Source organism: Salvelinus fontinalis, chromosome 9 (genome assembly GCF_029448725.1).
Source record: "Salvelinus fontinalis isolate EN_2023a chromosome 9, ASM2944872v1, whole genome shotgun sequence".
In the NCBI taxonomy this organism is placed as follows: Eukaryota; Metazoa; Chordata; class Actinopteri; order Salmoniformes; family Salmonidae; genus Salvelinus; species Salvelinus fontinalis.
Genome location: NC_074673.1, coordinates 40,379,840 through 40,395,281, shown reverse-complemented (window position 1 = coordinate 40,395,281; position 15,442 = coordinate 40,379,840). Strand labels below are relative to the sequence as shown.

General features: G+C 45.2%; 1 protein-coding gene across 1 annotated transcript in view; it reads right to left on the bottom strand.

Moving 5' to 3' along the window:
* LOC129862575 (kelch-like protein 36) overlaps window positions 1–15,442 on the bottom strand; it is a 36,177-nt gene that overhangs the window by 18,521 nt on the left and 2,214 nt on the right. The window contains exon 2 of the mRNA XM_055934361.1: window positions 6,709–6,805. The gene's annotated coding sequence lies outside the window, so the exon portion shown is untranslated. The remainder of the gene's footprint in view (window positions 1–6,708; window positions 6,806–15,442) is intronic.

The following is a 15,442-nucleotide window of genomic DNA, read 5'->3' as shown; positions in this document are numbered from 1 at the left end:
AGTCAGGTGAAGATAAAGATTCATGGCTCAGTATTAAGTCACAGTAAGGGCTACAGACTCTAGTAATTGAGGATGCAGGGTGAGATCAAATCTTTAAACTGTGCTTATTGTGATGTTTGTGTGTGCCCGTGTGTGTGATCTGTTAGGGTAATCTCGTGTGGGATGTACCTCTGTGAGTATGTGACTTAGCCCAGTTGGAGCTGAGTGGAGGATGGGTGAGACAGGTGTTGTGTGGTGTCTATGGGGACCGTATTAATTAGATTAACGACTTTAGGGAGTTAATTTGCATCCTTGTCACACCGGTGGACAGAATGCTTTCTGACTCTAACATAATTTAACCTGAGATGATCATACTCACAGGAAAATAGACACTCACATACTTATCCGCTAGCCTGTTTACAGTATCATTAAGGTGTGCATGTTCTGACAGCAAGGCCAAAAGTGAAGCCAGGTTTTCTACCTTGTGCTGTGGGAGTGTAACTATACAGTACTTGAGTATAAGCTTGAGGGAGAGAGGGAGGGTGTAAGTACATGTGTATTACAGTAAGGGAGAGTTGCTTAAGAAGTATGTGAGTTCTAGGAGTGTTAACTCTGGGATTCACAAGCGAGTTCCTGCCAGAAATACTCAGCTCCTTCCTGGATTCCAGAGGCCTCCCATATCCAGCATATTTCACATCCCACACATCGCAGCAGAGTCGTGTGTGTCTACGTCAGTGAGTGTTTGAATGCCTGTGCGATCCATCTTATCCCAGCAATGTTCTTCCACTCTGACAGGGAGGCTTTTTCTGTTGTTCTTTTGTTTGGCAACATGTATAATTCAAACCAGATATCACATTTGACCGGAGGACCAAGAGATATAAAGAGTATGGAGTCTGTTGTAACATCTTGCCAATATCACTGAAATATCATTTAACTGTATTATTCACTGCAGCAGTTGACATTATCAAGATCCCTCCCTGGATTCAAAGAAAAATGACAGCCCCCAGTCACTTCCCCAAATATCACAACATGGGCTAACAAAGTGACTAGCACGGATGGATTGTGTACTTAAGGGATATTTAACCAACCCCTCGCTGTGCAGATGAGCTCATCACTTTCTTCTATCATTTCCCCTGAAGCGCGAGAGGGGGAAGAGGATTGAGGGGGAGTGGTAGGCTCAGAATCGGGAATAAAGTTCATGGGGACCAATTCATGGGGTTATTTTGGTAGGGGAGGGGAGAAATTGGGGCGAGCGAGGGGGGCCCTTTCTGCCAGTGTGAATGGGTCACATCTCAATGCTCCTGTGTGCCACTCCAGCATTGTCACAGAGCAGCCATTGTCAGGGCTTAACGAGCTGAGCTGAGCTGCACCATCCAAATTGATGCATCTATCTGTCTCCTCAGTGCAGTGAATACACTGGCTGTCGGTCCACTCAGGTCACTGTCCACCAGATCAAACCCTCCCCTATCTCTGTCATCCCTGACATATGAACACTCAAATGACTCAATTTGGGAAATTATGAAAGCAGTTATTTTCCGCAAGTAAATGATTGTAAGTCAAAAAAAAAAATTGTCATCATGGCCAAAGAAATTAGGAATATGATCGAGTAGTTTAATTTTCTTAGAAAAATGTGGTTTAGTTTCTCATCTATTGCCTTGTCATGACTTCCGCTGAAGTCGGTTCCTCTCCTTGTTCGGGCGGCGTTCGGCGGTCGACGTCACCGGTCTTCTAGCCATCGCCGATCCACCTTTCATTTTCCATTTGTTTTGTCATCCTGCACACCTGGTTTACATCTCCTACTAATTCACATGTGTATTTAGCCCTCTGTTCCCTCCATGTCTTTGTGGGGTATTGTTTATTGTCAAGGTTGGTATGCTTCTGGCTGGTTTGCGTCGGGTATTGTTTTATACCCGTGCTTTGTGGCAGCCGGTACTTTGTACTTGGGTTTTGTACTTTGTGCTGCCTCACTTGTTCTTTGGGCATTTGTTTTGTAGCGCGGTTGCGTTCTGTATTACGATTGCCTAAGTAAAGTGCTTTGTCCATTCATCTCTGCTCTCCTGTGCCTGACTTCCATGCACCAGCTACACCCACCATTGACATGCCTGGTTACAGAATTGTATGTCCTGAGGGGTGATCAAATGGTGGTTGTGTTTAGATTTACACTGACCTAACATACCAACTAACAATACCAATGGGTGAGTGTAACATGATTTTCATTGGTGTACAGTGTATTTGGGGTTAAGGAAAGGCCCTAATCTGCCTCTGTGCTTCAGAAAGAAGAAATCTCTTGGATCCTGTTTCAAAGGTCATCACAAGGAGCTTATGCGAAGACAGAAACAGAACAAGAAGTGATGAAGATGGAATAGAGTTTGACAATCTGATTCAGAACAGACTCTTCTTCATTGAAAACCCTCAGAATGTTACGTTGTCTAGATATAGCTCATACACTTGAGGCAATAAATGTTCTCTCTTTTGTCTCCCTCTCATACTCATTCGCCAACATGTCCATCTTATCTTTCTTGCTGGAGTCACTATTTAAACTAATATTCAACTCCTCTGCATGGATGAATAACACAGGTAAAACAGTTATTCATTTATTGATCCTGTTCAAGTTGCATACAGACTAATAAGATATGAAACATGGTCGGTAGACAGAGGTTATAAAGAAAGGTCATCTCCCTCTATAGCATGACTGGGGTCTGTGAGTGCATTTTAATTGGCCTTTAAATAACCCATTTGGCGCATGTGACAAATACAATTTGATTTGATGTGTAATAACCCCAGTACCAGCCTATGTGATAACACTGTCAATCACCAATGGGTCAACATGGTAACTATTTAGAACAGACATCTATCTATCTTCTGGCTTTTTCAGAGGCAACACATATTATTGACCATTGGAAAAATATAATTCTACCTGTCTATAGCTTGATATACAGCTAATTGCATAGAGTGATGTTGCATTAGATATTACATTTAAAATGTTCTATGAGTTTTCTTTTAATACTTTTTTCCTGCATTGGGGAGTCTGGCATTTACAAGTTGGATTAATTTGTCAGTAACATTCAAGGTCAACCCAGGACATTTCAAAACACACGAGCCAAATAAACTACACAAACATAAATCAGAATGAGGAAGTGGTCTGTGCCAGCACAGCAGCTTAAAGGGATACTTTGGGATTTTGCCAACCAAGCCCTTTATATACTTCCCTAGAGTCAGATGAATCCATGGAGACCGTTGTTATGTCTCTGCATCCAGTATGAAGGAAGTTAGAGGTAGTTTTGTGACCCAATGCTAATTAGCGTTAGCATAATGCCTGGAAGTCTATGGCATCTACTAGCATGCTAGCAGTTACCATAGACTTCCAGTCATTGCACTAATGTTAGTTAGCAATTATGCTAACGCTAGTTAAGAACTTCATTTTTTCAGCAATAGAGTGACAAACTGTGCACTTTAGCCTACAGATGACTTGTATGTATTACAAAGGTATACAAACCAAAATCATTTTTGGGTTAGTACTGGGTTAGTACTGACAACAACCTGAAGAACAATCTGAGAGTCTAAGCAGGTCATACACTTGATACGATAAATATCCAATGCTTTAAAATAAGTTACCTGTGATTCAAAGTCTTTAGAACTGCATATGTACACCAATGTCCCCAGGCTTTGGCGATTCAAGGTGGTTGTGTGCACATATGTTCTTCAACTTGATTGTGTGTTTGATAGTGATATTATACAGTATGTTCAATAATTAACAGTGCCCTAGGGTGATTAGTCTGTAACCCATGCTATGAACTCCAAACAAGAGCACAGAGTTTTCAGAAATGTTTTACCCCAACAAAAATAGTGAGTGATACTATTATTATAATGTACAGGTAACTGCCAAAATAAAGGAAATACCAACATAAAGTTTCTTAATAGAGCGTTGGGCTACCACGAGGCAGAACAGCTTAAATGCACCTTGGCATAGATTCTACAACTGTCTGGAACTCTATTGGAGGGATTTGACACCATTTTTCTAAGAGAAATTCCATCATTGTTTTGTTGATGGTGGTGGAAAATGCTTTCTCCGGCACCGCTCCAGAATCTCCCATAAGTGTTCAATTGGGTTGAGATCTAGTGACTGAAACGGCCATGGCATATGGTTTACATCGTTTTCATGCTCATCAAATCATTCAGTGACCACTCATATGCTCTGTAGATGGGGGCATAGCCTCGGTAGCCAGAATAATGGCCAAAATAATGGCCTGCCCAATATTTTATACATGACCCTAAGCATGATGGGATGTTAATTGCTTAATTAACTCAGGAATCACACCTGTGTGGAAGCACCTGCTTTCAATATACTTTGTAACCCTCATTTATGAAAGTGTTTCCATTACTTTGGCAGTTACCTGTATGTTCTTGTGTTTGCAGATGTTCAAGTGATACATTTCCTGTGCTGTCAGTCAACAGTAAATATTGACCATATAGGGCTGTGAGTAGAAGGGGGCAGACAGGGGAAGAGGAAAGAAGAACTGTCGAGAGGGGAGAGAAAAACCTCAAGTCTCAACTTGCAGATAGACGAAGCAGGAGTGATGAACAAATTAGTGACTGCCAGAGATACCTATCATGTCAATAAACTTTACTGGAACATCTACATGTGCACTCAGTTTCAGAGAAAACTTGTTTTTCATTCTGCCTTTGTCTCTACCTGCATGAATTTTCCAGGAGCCAGATGGAGAGAGAGGATGGTAATTTCATTGTGAAACCTTGGCCTTGTTTATCATGACAATCTGAACGTTTTGGCATCCAAGCACATCAAGAGCTTGCTTTAACATGGATGGAATGACACATTCATTGCCCAATCATACGCTTGGTATGACCTACACTGCACAACTGAAAGATAATCATCAATCTTATTCTTGAGTAATGCTCGGTTTCAGATGCCCCAAAAGAGACCCGGTGTATAAAAATAAAATATTGATATCAGAGAACAGGAAGTTCCCTTCAGACTTACAGTATTAGGTGATGACTGAACTGTATCTCTACTTTCACTTTCATCCTAGCTTACTTCTTCACATGCTTCTGTGCACCTTCAATTTCAATGGGCATAGCACATCTGTCATACTCTATGTCAGTTGCTGTTTCCATTGTATTCCAATATAGTAGCAATAGTCAGACTTGCTGCAATAACACATAATATCTAGGAGTAGGAGAACAGCCTACACACACCAAAATAATCACTACTACTTCTATGTCCATTAGTGTCTCAGTCCTACTGTATGTGATGGCTCACCAAAACGGAAGCTCTTTGTGTTTCTCATTCTATAATAATAGTGCAAGGTTATGAGGCTTTGTGAGATATAATTTTGCATCCTCTAGGGTAGGCCTACAGCTTAGGTACCAACCATGACCTTTTCAACACAACCATTAAATGTACACACATTAAAATGAGCAAAATGAACAGAGAGCATTTATATACATATATGTAATTGAGAAATATAGTTATATCATCATCTTTAACAAACAGATATAAATGGTCCCTGAACCTGATATAACTTGTCCCTAATATAGATGATTATAAAATACAACGCTGTAATGTCATCACAGATTGGTGCAAGAGACACCTGGCGACGTAACCTATACAAATGGAGCGAGACCAGAGCAGTCGTCTGCTGGAAACGTTTAACACACCCAACTCCCTCAACACGGTAAATCTTATGCCCTTAAAAGGCGTTTTTCATTGCCGACTGTTTCAATATGAGCTGCTGCAAAGCACAGTGGTTCGGTTTTTACTTCCTCCTTTGCGCACTCTTCTGGCGAACAAGGGAATAGTAGTGGACGTTCAACGGAAACAAATCTGCTCTTCAGAGAATGTTCTGTTAGTTTGTCCAATTATATAGAATAAATGTATCTAACATGTTTGTTGATGAATGAATAGTGATACATGTTGATAGTAAATGAATGTATCTAAACTGTGTAATTACTATAATTAAACAAAATGCAAAAATATTCCCCACTTCGATCATGCATCCTAGACTATAATAATATTAAGCAAACATCCCACAGGGCACATACGTCAATTCAACGTCTATTCAGCATTGTTTCAACGTCATTTCATTGAAATGAAGTGGAAACAACGTCGATTCAACTAGTTTGTGCTCAGTGGGATATTTGACAAAAAAATTGTACTATATGTGTTTATGAAATACAGATATTATTTAGTACCTGCCCTAGGCCTATCTCAAGGATGGGATGTTCAAAACGCATTTCTACGTTTCCAATTCAAAGCCTGGAAAGTTACAGCCAGAGGATCTTGGGGTGGCAGTTTAGCCTACAATAAAGCTGCTTAATTTCTCTGAAGCCCCTTCCCCTGTGGCATTTTATATGATCAGTTTCACTAATAATTATTCAGCACCTAGTTGATACACCATCAATTTAACATCGTAGAACTTTACCAAATTGTGCAAACAGTTCTTGATTGTACTAGTTTTCGAGATGATTGGTCCCTGGCGAGGGAGGAGCTGGTTTTTACATATTGTGAACATTTATTATTCAGAACACATTTCCGTTTGTTGGCATTGTCAATTCTTGCAGGCAAACGCTGCCAAGTACTAAACAGCAAACCAATCAAAACTTGTGTACTATCCAGGTTCCATTTCTATATCGTGGAGCTCCGCTCCATAGGGGAGCTCTGCTCCTAGTAGTTTACCCCGCTGCCTATGTGAGAGAAAATAATGCACACACCTGCAGCCAATAGGAGTACAGGTGTCCCTATATAAGGGGACGCTTCCCCTCAATCAGCCTCCCATTATCTTCAGCGAAAGGACTGGACTGAAGAAGCCTAGAAGAGAAGAGAGAAGACTCAGGTCTCAACGTCGTCATCGTCTTGATGTCGTCATGAGTACGCCTTTTCTACTCCCAAAAGCTCTTTTAAGAGCTCAGTGTCGCTGCTTCACTATGGCGGCTACGGACCCACATTACTTATGTTTCGTGTGTTTGGATTTGCAGCACGCTAGGGGCGGCTTGACAGATCCCCCGGAATGCCCTAGCTGCACCCTCTTTTCTTAAAGGAGAGGAAACAGCGGTGGGTGTTTTTCAGGGTAGATCTGCCTCTGGAGGACGCCATGTCTGTGTTAGCCTCAGGTGCTGAGGCATCATATGATGACGGCGCCTCCGGAGATGACGAGGATGTTGGGAAGTGTCTGGGTTTTTTCCTCGGAAAAACCCAGTCTACTGACCGAAGCTGAAATGACACACCTCCCGAGGGAGAGCGAGGGGAATTTCACATCCTTGGGTGAGGAAGAGACAGGCTCTGAGTTCTCAGCAGCCCCCTCCTATGCAATGACCTCTCTGCGCTCTGACTTCACAGAGCTCATTGAGCAGGCCACGAGCTGTCTAGAGATTGCACTGCCCCCCATTCCCCACAGCCTGGAGGTGGATATGACTCTAGACCGCGACGGGCGGCTGTGCCTTTGGCACCTGCCATGCCCTCACTCGCAAAATATGTGGAGGGTGCATGGGAGTCGCCTTTAACAGTCGCATTTCCCATTGGCTATGAAAAGCCAACTGACATTTACTTCTGAGGTGCTGACCTGTTGCACCCTCGACAACCACCGTGATTATTATTATTTGACCCTGCTGGTCATCTATGAACATTTGAACATCTTGGCCATGTTCTGTTATAATCTCCACCCGGCACAGCCAGAAGAGGACTGGCCACCCCTCATAGCCTGGTTCCTCTCTAGGTTTCTTCCTAGGTTCTGGCCTTTCTAGGGAGTTTTTCCTAGCCACCGTGCTTCTACACCTGCATTGCTTGCTGTTTGGGGTTTTAGGCTGGGTTTCTGTACAGCACTTTGAGATATCGGCTGATGCAAGAAGGGCTTTATAAATACATTTGATTTGATGATTCACCAGAGTGGACGGACAACGGGTTCAGGAGATCCCTAGGCTCGAGGACGCACTAGCCGTGTACCGCACTAGCCGTGAAACCCACATTACCTACAACTAAGGACAGACTCACAGCCCAGCTGGTAGGGAAGTTCTTCGCTCTAGGTGTACAAGCTGTAGCAGCAGCTAATAATATTGCCCTCCTGGCGGCCTCTCTGTCCCGTCTCACCACGGGTAAGACTGAGCTGCCGGGAGAGGAGATAGAGGAAGCGTCGAGGATTTCCGGCTCCATCCTCCACCTCACACAGGCATCGGCTGTATGCACGGGGAGGTCCATGGCCACTTCGGTGGTCGCGGAGCGACACCTCTGGCTGTCTATGACGCTATGAAGGAAACCGACAAAGCCGCCCTATTGAACGCCCCCATCTCTGACAGCGGCCTCTTTGGAGCCGCCGCCAAAGATGCGATTGCGCGTTTTGGGAAGCTAGAGGAGGAGAAGAAGCAGCTAGCTAGACACCTGCCACTGGCAGGAGGGTCTAGAGTGGCTTCAAAAGAGCCTCCTCGTCCCACCGTCTCTAGTAGACATGGGTCTACGGCCAGACGGAGAGCCTGTCAAGCGGCAGCACCCGGTGCACCAAGAGCAGGCCCCGCCCCTCCGACAGGACCAGAGAAGACAGCTGCTCCACTGGCAAGAGAGGTCTTCATTTCGCCACCCTGGCGGCCTAGGGGCTGCCAGAAGAGACTACGACCATGACGGGACGAGGGAGAGGACGGAAGAGAGCGCAGCACTTCATGTGACAGCGCCCACTGTTCTTCCTCCACCCCTGCAAAGGGATGGAGGAGCCAATATGTCAATTGTTAATAAAGAATGTGTTCCATCTGACTTCGTCACAAGATAACCTCTTTCCATAACACACTTAAGACTGTTCAGGTTCATTCTCTCTCTCTCTATTCCTCACACCACTCTGTGTGTAGCACAGCCCACCATGGGTGCGTAGCTGAGCACACACATGAGGACGTTGTGAGTGGAAATGACATGGAGGGCAGCAAAGTGGACGCTCTTGATGAGCCGCCATGCTGTTGGGAGACAGCGCACTAACACAGGCGGGCGCCTCAGTTAGTGTAGCTCAGACCCGTTCTGCGTTCACAGAGGGCTGGAACCACAAGGTTACATGTATAACCAAAGTGTCGGCGCCCCCGTTTCTCACAGAACGCACCAATAATTCCGACCCTACATCCACACTCTTAGGAGTAATGTTGATAAGGGTTTGAGGAACAGCTTGCGTACACAGCCCCATGTTGGGCCGATGACGCAATCGCTGTTGGGGGACAGCGCACCGACTCAGGCAGGTGCCTAAGTCAGTGCAGCTCAGACCCGTGCTGCATTCACGGAGGGCTGGAACCACAAGGTTACACGTATAACCAAAATCTCGGCGCGTTTCTCACAGAACACGGCAATATTTCCTCCCCCTTTCGAGGGGGGCCCACCCTGGGGTGTCCCATCACTTCAGTGTCGAGGGACAAAGCGTCTGCTGGAATGTATTCACAACAAAGACTTTTGTATAATCATACACCTAAAGGGCGCATACTTTCATGTGCCGATATGTCCGCGTCACCTGAAGTTTCTGGATTTCGCCTTCCAAGGGGTAGCGTATGAGTATGCGAGGATGCCATTCGGGTACGCCCTGGCACCTTTTCCAAATGCGCGGAGGCGGCATTGGAACCGTTGCATCGTCAGGGGATAAGGCTAATAGCCTACCTAGACAACCTACTGGTTCTCGCCTCTTCAGCAGAACTGGCGATCGCACACACGACACAGACAGTGATTCATCTCACACGTCTGAGGTTCGCTGGTAATTGGGAAAAGACCACGCTTTGGCCCAGTCATCGGATTGTCTACCTGGGATTACAGCTAGACACTGTGACTATGAAGGCTTGAATTTCGGATCCTTGGCGGACTGCCTTGTTGCTAGCCCTACAAATGTTTTATCCGAATCACACGGTGACGGCGCATTCCGCCATGACACTCTTGGGTCACATGTTGTCTGACCACTCCGTGGTTCCGTTGGGACTTCTGCACATGTGCAGAACACAGCGATGGTTTGTCCAACTACGACTGGACCCAGTGAGGCACTATCGTTGGTTGTTGGTAGTTCCCTTCTCGCTCAGAGCGGACCTGAACTATTGGAGAGACCCGTGCGTCCTGATGCAAGTGGTCCCAATGGGCAGAGTGTCCTCCTACATTTCAGTGTTTACAGATGCTTGTCTGACTGGATGGGGAGGGACATGTCAGGTTCGGGCGGTCGGAGGTGTGTGGCCTCCTTCTGGACGTCACATCAACCTTCTGGAGTTGGAGACAGTTCTACTGGTTCCGACTCAATTCGTGTCTACCCTACGGAGTCACAACGTGCTGGTCTGGTCGGACAACCGAACCACAGTAGCCTACATGAATCGCCAAGGAGGAGTCAGGTCTCCTGCACTCCACCGGCTGGCGGAGGAATTGTGGCTGTGGGCTCATGAGCACCTTCGCTCATTGACAGCAGCACATATTCCAGGCTATCAGAACGTCCCCGAGACAACGAGTGGCAGCTGCACTCCGACATTATTCTCCAAATATGGGAACAGTTCAGGAGAGCCGAGGTGGACCTGTTCCCGTCACATGTGAACGCGCAGTGTCCCCTATGGTTTTCCCTACGAGCCCAGGATGAACCGCCACTAGTGATAGACGCTTTTGGGCACCCACCGTGGCCAGATGTTCTCCTGTACGCATTTCCACCGCTGTCCTGCATTCTCCCACCGCTAGCCCACATGAGAACAGGAGGGCTGTCAATCCTATTAATAGCCCCCGATCGCCCAGGTGCTCCGTGGTACGCAGAGATGACTCAAATGTTGATTGTGCCATCATGGCCAATTCCACATCGAGAGGACGCGATGTCTCAGGCGGAGAGCATGATAGAGCAATTGCCTCTAATCAGCCAGCCACTGAGGGTTTGGCCCCTGAGAGGGACAGGCTAGAGCGCCGTGGGTTATCTGATTCAGTAATCAGAACCATACAGGGCTCGCGTGCCAGTTCCACATCCAGGATGTATGCCAGCAGATGGAACGTGTTTCACAATGTGGTGCCACAGAGAATTTGGACCCCGTGTGCTGTCAGGTCGAGAGTGTGCTCTCATTCCTACAGTTCATTTTTGACAAGCAGCGGTCCCCGGCCACCATTAAGGTGTTTGGGGCGGAGCTGCACGATATAGAACGATAGTTACCGGAGTGTAACTCCAGTTCTATGAGTGGAGCGGAGCCCCATAGGATTTAAGGCCCAGCCGACCCCCAGTCTCGCTGAAGATCATTTTTCGGGAGGCTGATTGAGGGGCAGCGTCCCCTTATATAGGGACACCTGTACTCCTATTGGCTGTAGGTGTGTGCATCATTTTCGCTCAGGCTGTTCGCTGCCTAAGCAGCGGGGTAAACCACTAGGAGCAGAGCTCCCCTATTGGGCTCTGCTCCACTCATAGAACTAGAGATACAACTCCGTGAACTATCGGTTCCATCTCTGGTGATCACATCTGCCAATCAAGTTCTCCATATCTAAGGAACTAAACACAGCCGGCGATACCTCGAGAGATCTCCGTCCGACAAACTGCTATGGTTAATGTATTTTTTTATATTCGTAATCTATTTACTTATAGAAACATGATACCATAATGCAAGCTGTAAAATAACTCCCAACTTTACTTATAATGTAGCAACCTTAGCAATGTAGCTCGCTAGCTACAACAAGTAGACCTGTTGATAGCTAGCAGGAGCAGATATCTTTATCATCATGTCATTCCAGGACAGGGAGCTTTAGATATCATTATTCCAAGTAATAATTTAAAACTACAAACATCTATAGGACAAGTATTGTAAAGCTAATACTGTCATCAAGGCAGGACTCACTAATTTCATTCATATAACAAATAAGAAATGCCACATTATCCCTGTCAATAGTTAACTACAGATTGTAGGCTACACTAGATGTGATATAACCGAAGATTGTTGGTATCCATTACTGGACGGCGCCATAGATTCTTCAACTAGCCTGCTGTTGGCGATACTGTTTTCGTTCTCGGTTCTGGAAAACAGTTATATTATACACTGAGTGTACAAAACATTAGGAACACCTGCTCTTTCCATTACAGACTGACAAGTTGAAAGCTATGATCCTTTATTAAATCCACTTCAATCAGTCTAGATGGGGAGGAGACAGGATAAAGAAGAATTTTTAAGCCTTGAGAGTTGAGACATGGATTGTGTATGTGTGCGATTCAGAGGGTGAATAGGCAAGACAAAAGAGTTAAGTATCTTTGAACAGGTACGGCAGTAGGTGCCAGGCACACTGGTTTGTGTGTCACGAACTGCAACGCTGCTGGGTTTTTCACGCTCAACATTTTCCTGTGTGTATTGAGAATGGTCCACCATCCAAAGGACATCCAGCCAACTTGACACAACCGTGGGAAGTATTGGAGTCGACATGGGCCAGAATCCCTGTGGAATGCTTTCGACACGTTAGAGTCCATGACCCCCCAACGAATTGAGGCTGTTCTGAGAGCAAAAGGGGTGCAACTCAATATTAGGAAGGTGTTCCTAATGTTTTGTACACCCAGTGTACACGTCTGTGTCAAGTTGCAGGTGGTTCTATAAAGACCAGAGATAACTTATATAGTAAATCCATGTTTTATCTCGACTGAAATATGCCTCTTGCATGTGTGTAGATCTTTTTGTTTTAGTAGCGCGGTGTGAACGCGCTGTCATCTACTTTTACAGGTGGCCGCGGCTGCATCACATAGAAACGACTAGTTCTGGCAAAGATGCTGGGAAATTCTAGATGTGCGGCAGCTAAGATGGCGAGGAACCTCCTTGTGCGGTACAAAAGGATTTACAATCTTCATGAGTTTTATCTGTTTGCAGAACTACCTGCAACTGGAAACATACATTTATAAGATAACTGTTTTCCAGAATTGAGAACGAAGACAGTATTGCTAATACCAAGTTAGTTGAGGAATGTATGGCTGCGTTTTGGTATAGGCAAACCTGTAACATCCAGTAATGGATATCAAAAGTATTTGGTTATATCACATTATCTGGTGTACAATCTGTAGCCGAGTTGGAGTAGGATGCAGAGCACCCTGCCTCTATCCTTCTAGTAGCCTAGCTGTTGTAAAAAAAAAAAAAGAAGATCTGTCAGGATGTTCATTTCTAGTTATAAACTACAATCGTTTACTGTCATTTCTTTGATTCATTCTTCTCACTTTTTTCTCCCATTATCTTTTTAGCTCTCCTCTCCTGTGGCCTGCTCCCGATGATCAACCATGTGCTATTAACCAAGCATTGGCTCAGCTGAGTCACTCAGCTGTGAGGAGAACCCTCCTACTGCTGTTTAAAGTAGGCCAGCCATCACTATTAGACATTGAGAACACATATCCATGTGCCTGATGTCTTTTCTTTGTGGGGTTTGTCTTACACAGCCTACAGTCTACTGCATTTTATAATTGAAGATCACCAACTACATATACACATGCTTGTTAGAGCATCTGGAAGACAAAATTGAATTTAGAATCAGTTTGATGAGGTGACTAACATTACGTTTTACTATTGTAACAGTGATGAGAATTATATTTCCCAGTCAAGTGCCCAGGCTTTTGCCGTAGATGGTAGAGTTCTCATCTCTGGACCACACGATCTTAAGATTGCATTCCGCTAAGGCACTTCTCTCTCTACATTGGTTGGCTACATTGGTGACCAGGCTGGGAAACGTTTGATACGCTTATGGGGCCTGGGCACACGAATGCTCCTAGAGAGAGTGGGGAATACTGAAGCATGCGTTGATGACAGTTCTACTGTCTCCATCCTAGAGAGAGTGGGGAATACTGAAGCATGCGTTGATGACAGTTCTACTGTCTCCATCCTAGAGAGAGGGGGGAATACTGAAGCATGCGTTGATGACAGTTCTACTGTCTCCATCCTAGAGAGAGGGGGGAATACTGAAGCATGCGTTGATGACAGTTCTACTGTCTCCATCCTAGAGAGAGGGGGGGAATACTGAAGCATGCGTTGATGACAGTTCTACTGTCTCCATCCTAGAGAGAGGGGGGAATACTGAAGCATGTGTTGATGACAGTTCTACTGTCTCCATCCTAGAGAGAGGGGGGAATACTGAAGCATGCGTTGATGACAGTTCTACTGTCTCCATCCTAGAGAGAGGGGGGAATACTGAAGCATACGTTGATGACAGTTCTACTGTCTCCATCCTAGAGAGAGGGGGGAATACTGAAGCATGCGTTGATGACAGTTCTACTGTCTCCATCCTAGAGAGAGGGGGGAATACTGAAGCATACGTTGATGACAGTTCTACTGTCTCCATCCTAGAGAGAGTGGGGAATACTGAAGCATGCGTTGATGACAGTTCTACTGTCTCCATCCTAGAGAGAGGGGGGGAATACTGAAGCATGCGTTGATGACAGTTCTACTGTCTCCATCCTAGAGAGAGGGGGGAATACTGAAGCATGCGTTGATGACAGTTCTACTGTCTCCATCCTAGAGAGAGGGGGGAATACTGAAGCATGTGTTGATGACAGTTCTACTGTCTCCATCCTAGAGAGAGGGGGGAATACTGAAGCATGCGTTGATGACAGTTCTACTGTCTCCATCCTAGAGAGAGGGGGGGAATACTGAAGCATGCGTTGATGACAGTTCTACTGTCTCCATCCTAGAGAGAGGGGGGGAATACTGAAGCATGCGTTGATGACAGTTCTACTGTCTCCATCCTAGAGAGAGGGGGGAATACTGAAGCATGCGTTGATGACAGTTCTACTGTCTCCATCCTAGAGAGAGGGGGGAATACTGAAGCATACGTTGATGACAGTTCTACTGTCTCCATCCTAGAGAGAGGGGGGAATACTGAAGCATGTGTTGATGACAGTTCTACTGTCTCCATCCTAGAGAGAGTGGGGAATACTGAAGCATGCGTTGATGACAGTTCTACTGTCTCCATCCTAGAGAGAGGGGGGAATACTGAAGCATACGTTGATGACAGTTCTACTGTCTCCATCCTAGAGAGAGGGGGGAATACTGAAGCATGCGTTGATGACAGTTCTACTGTCTCCATCCTAGAGAGAGGGGGGAATACTGAAGCATGCGTTGATGACAGTTCTACTGTCTCCATTACAGGCTAAGGCTTTTGGCATAGATGGTAAAGCGCTCATTTCTGGACTGCAACATTGTAAGATTGTGTGCCCCCCCCCCACCGGCAATATATTTAGATACTTCAAATACTGCTTGAGTCACCTTAGCTACAGTATTTGTCTCTGTTCAAAATAAATGGTGAAACACTAAATGTGATTTTGTTCTAATGTATATTCATGCAACGTACGTAATGGAAAACATGCCTTACATTCAATCATAGTTAGTAGAGAAATAATGGATTGGCAAGAATTTGGCATCGTCAACTTTTAGAAGGTTAGTAGGAAAGTTAGGCTAATCATTTAAACCAACTAAATATATTCACATTTACTGAACATTTAGTATTTCAAACATTAATTTCCCAACTGCTTTTTTT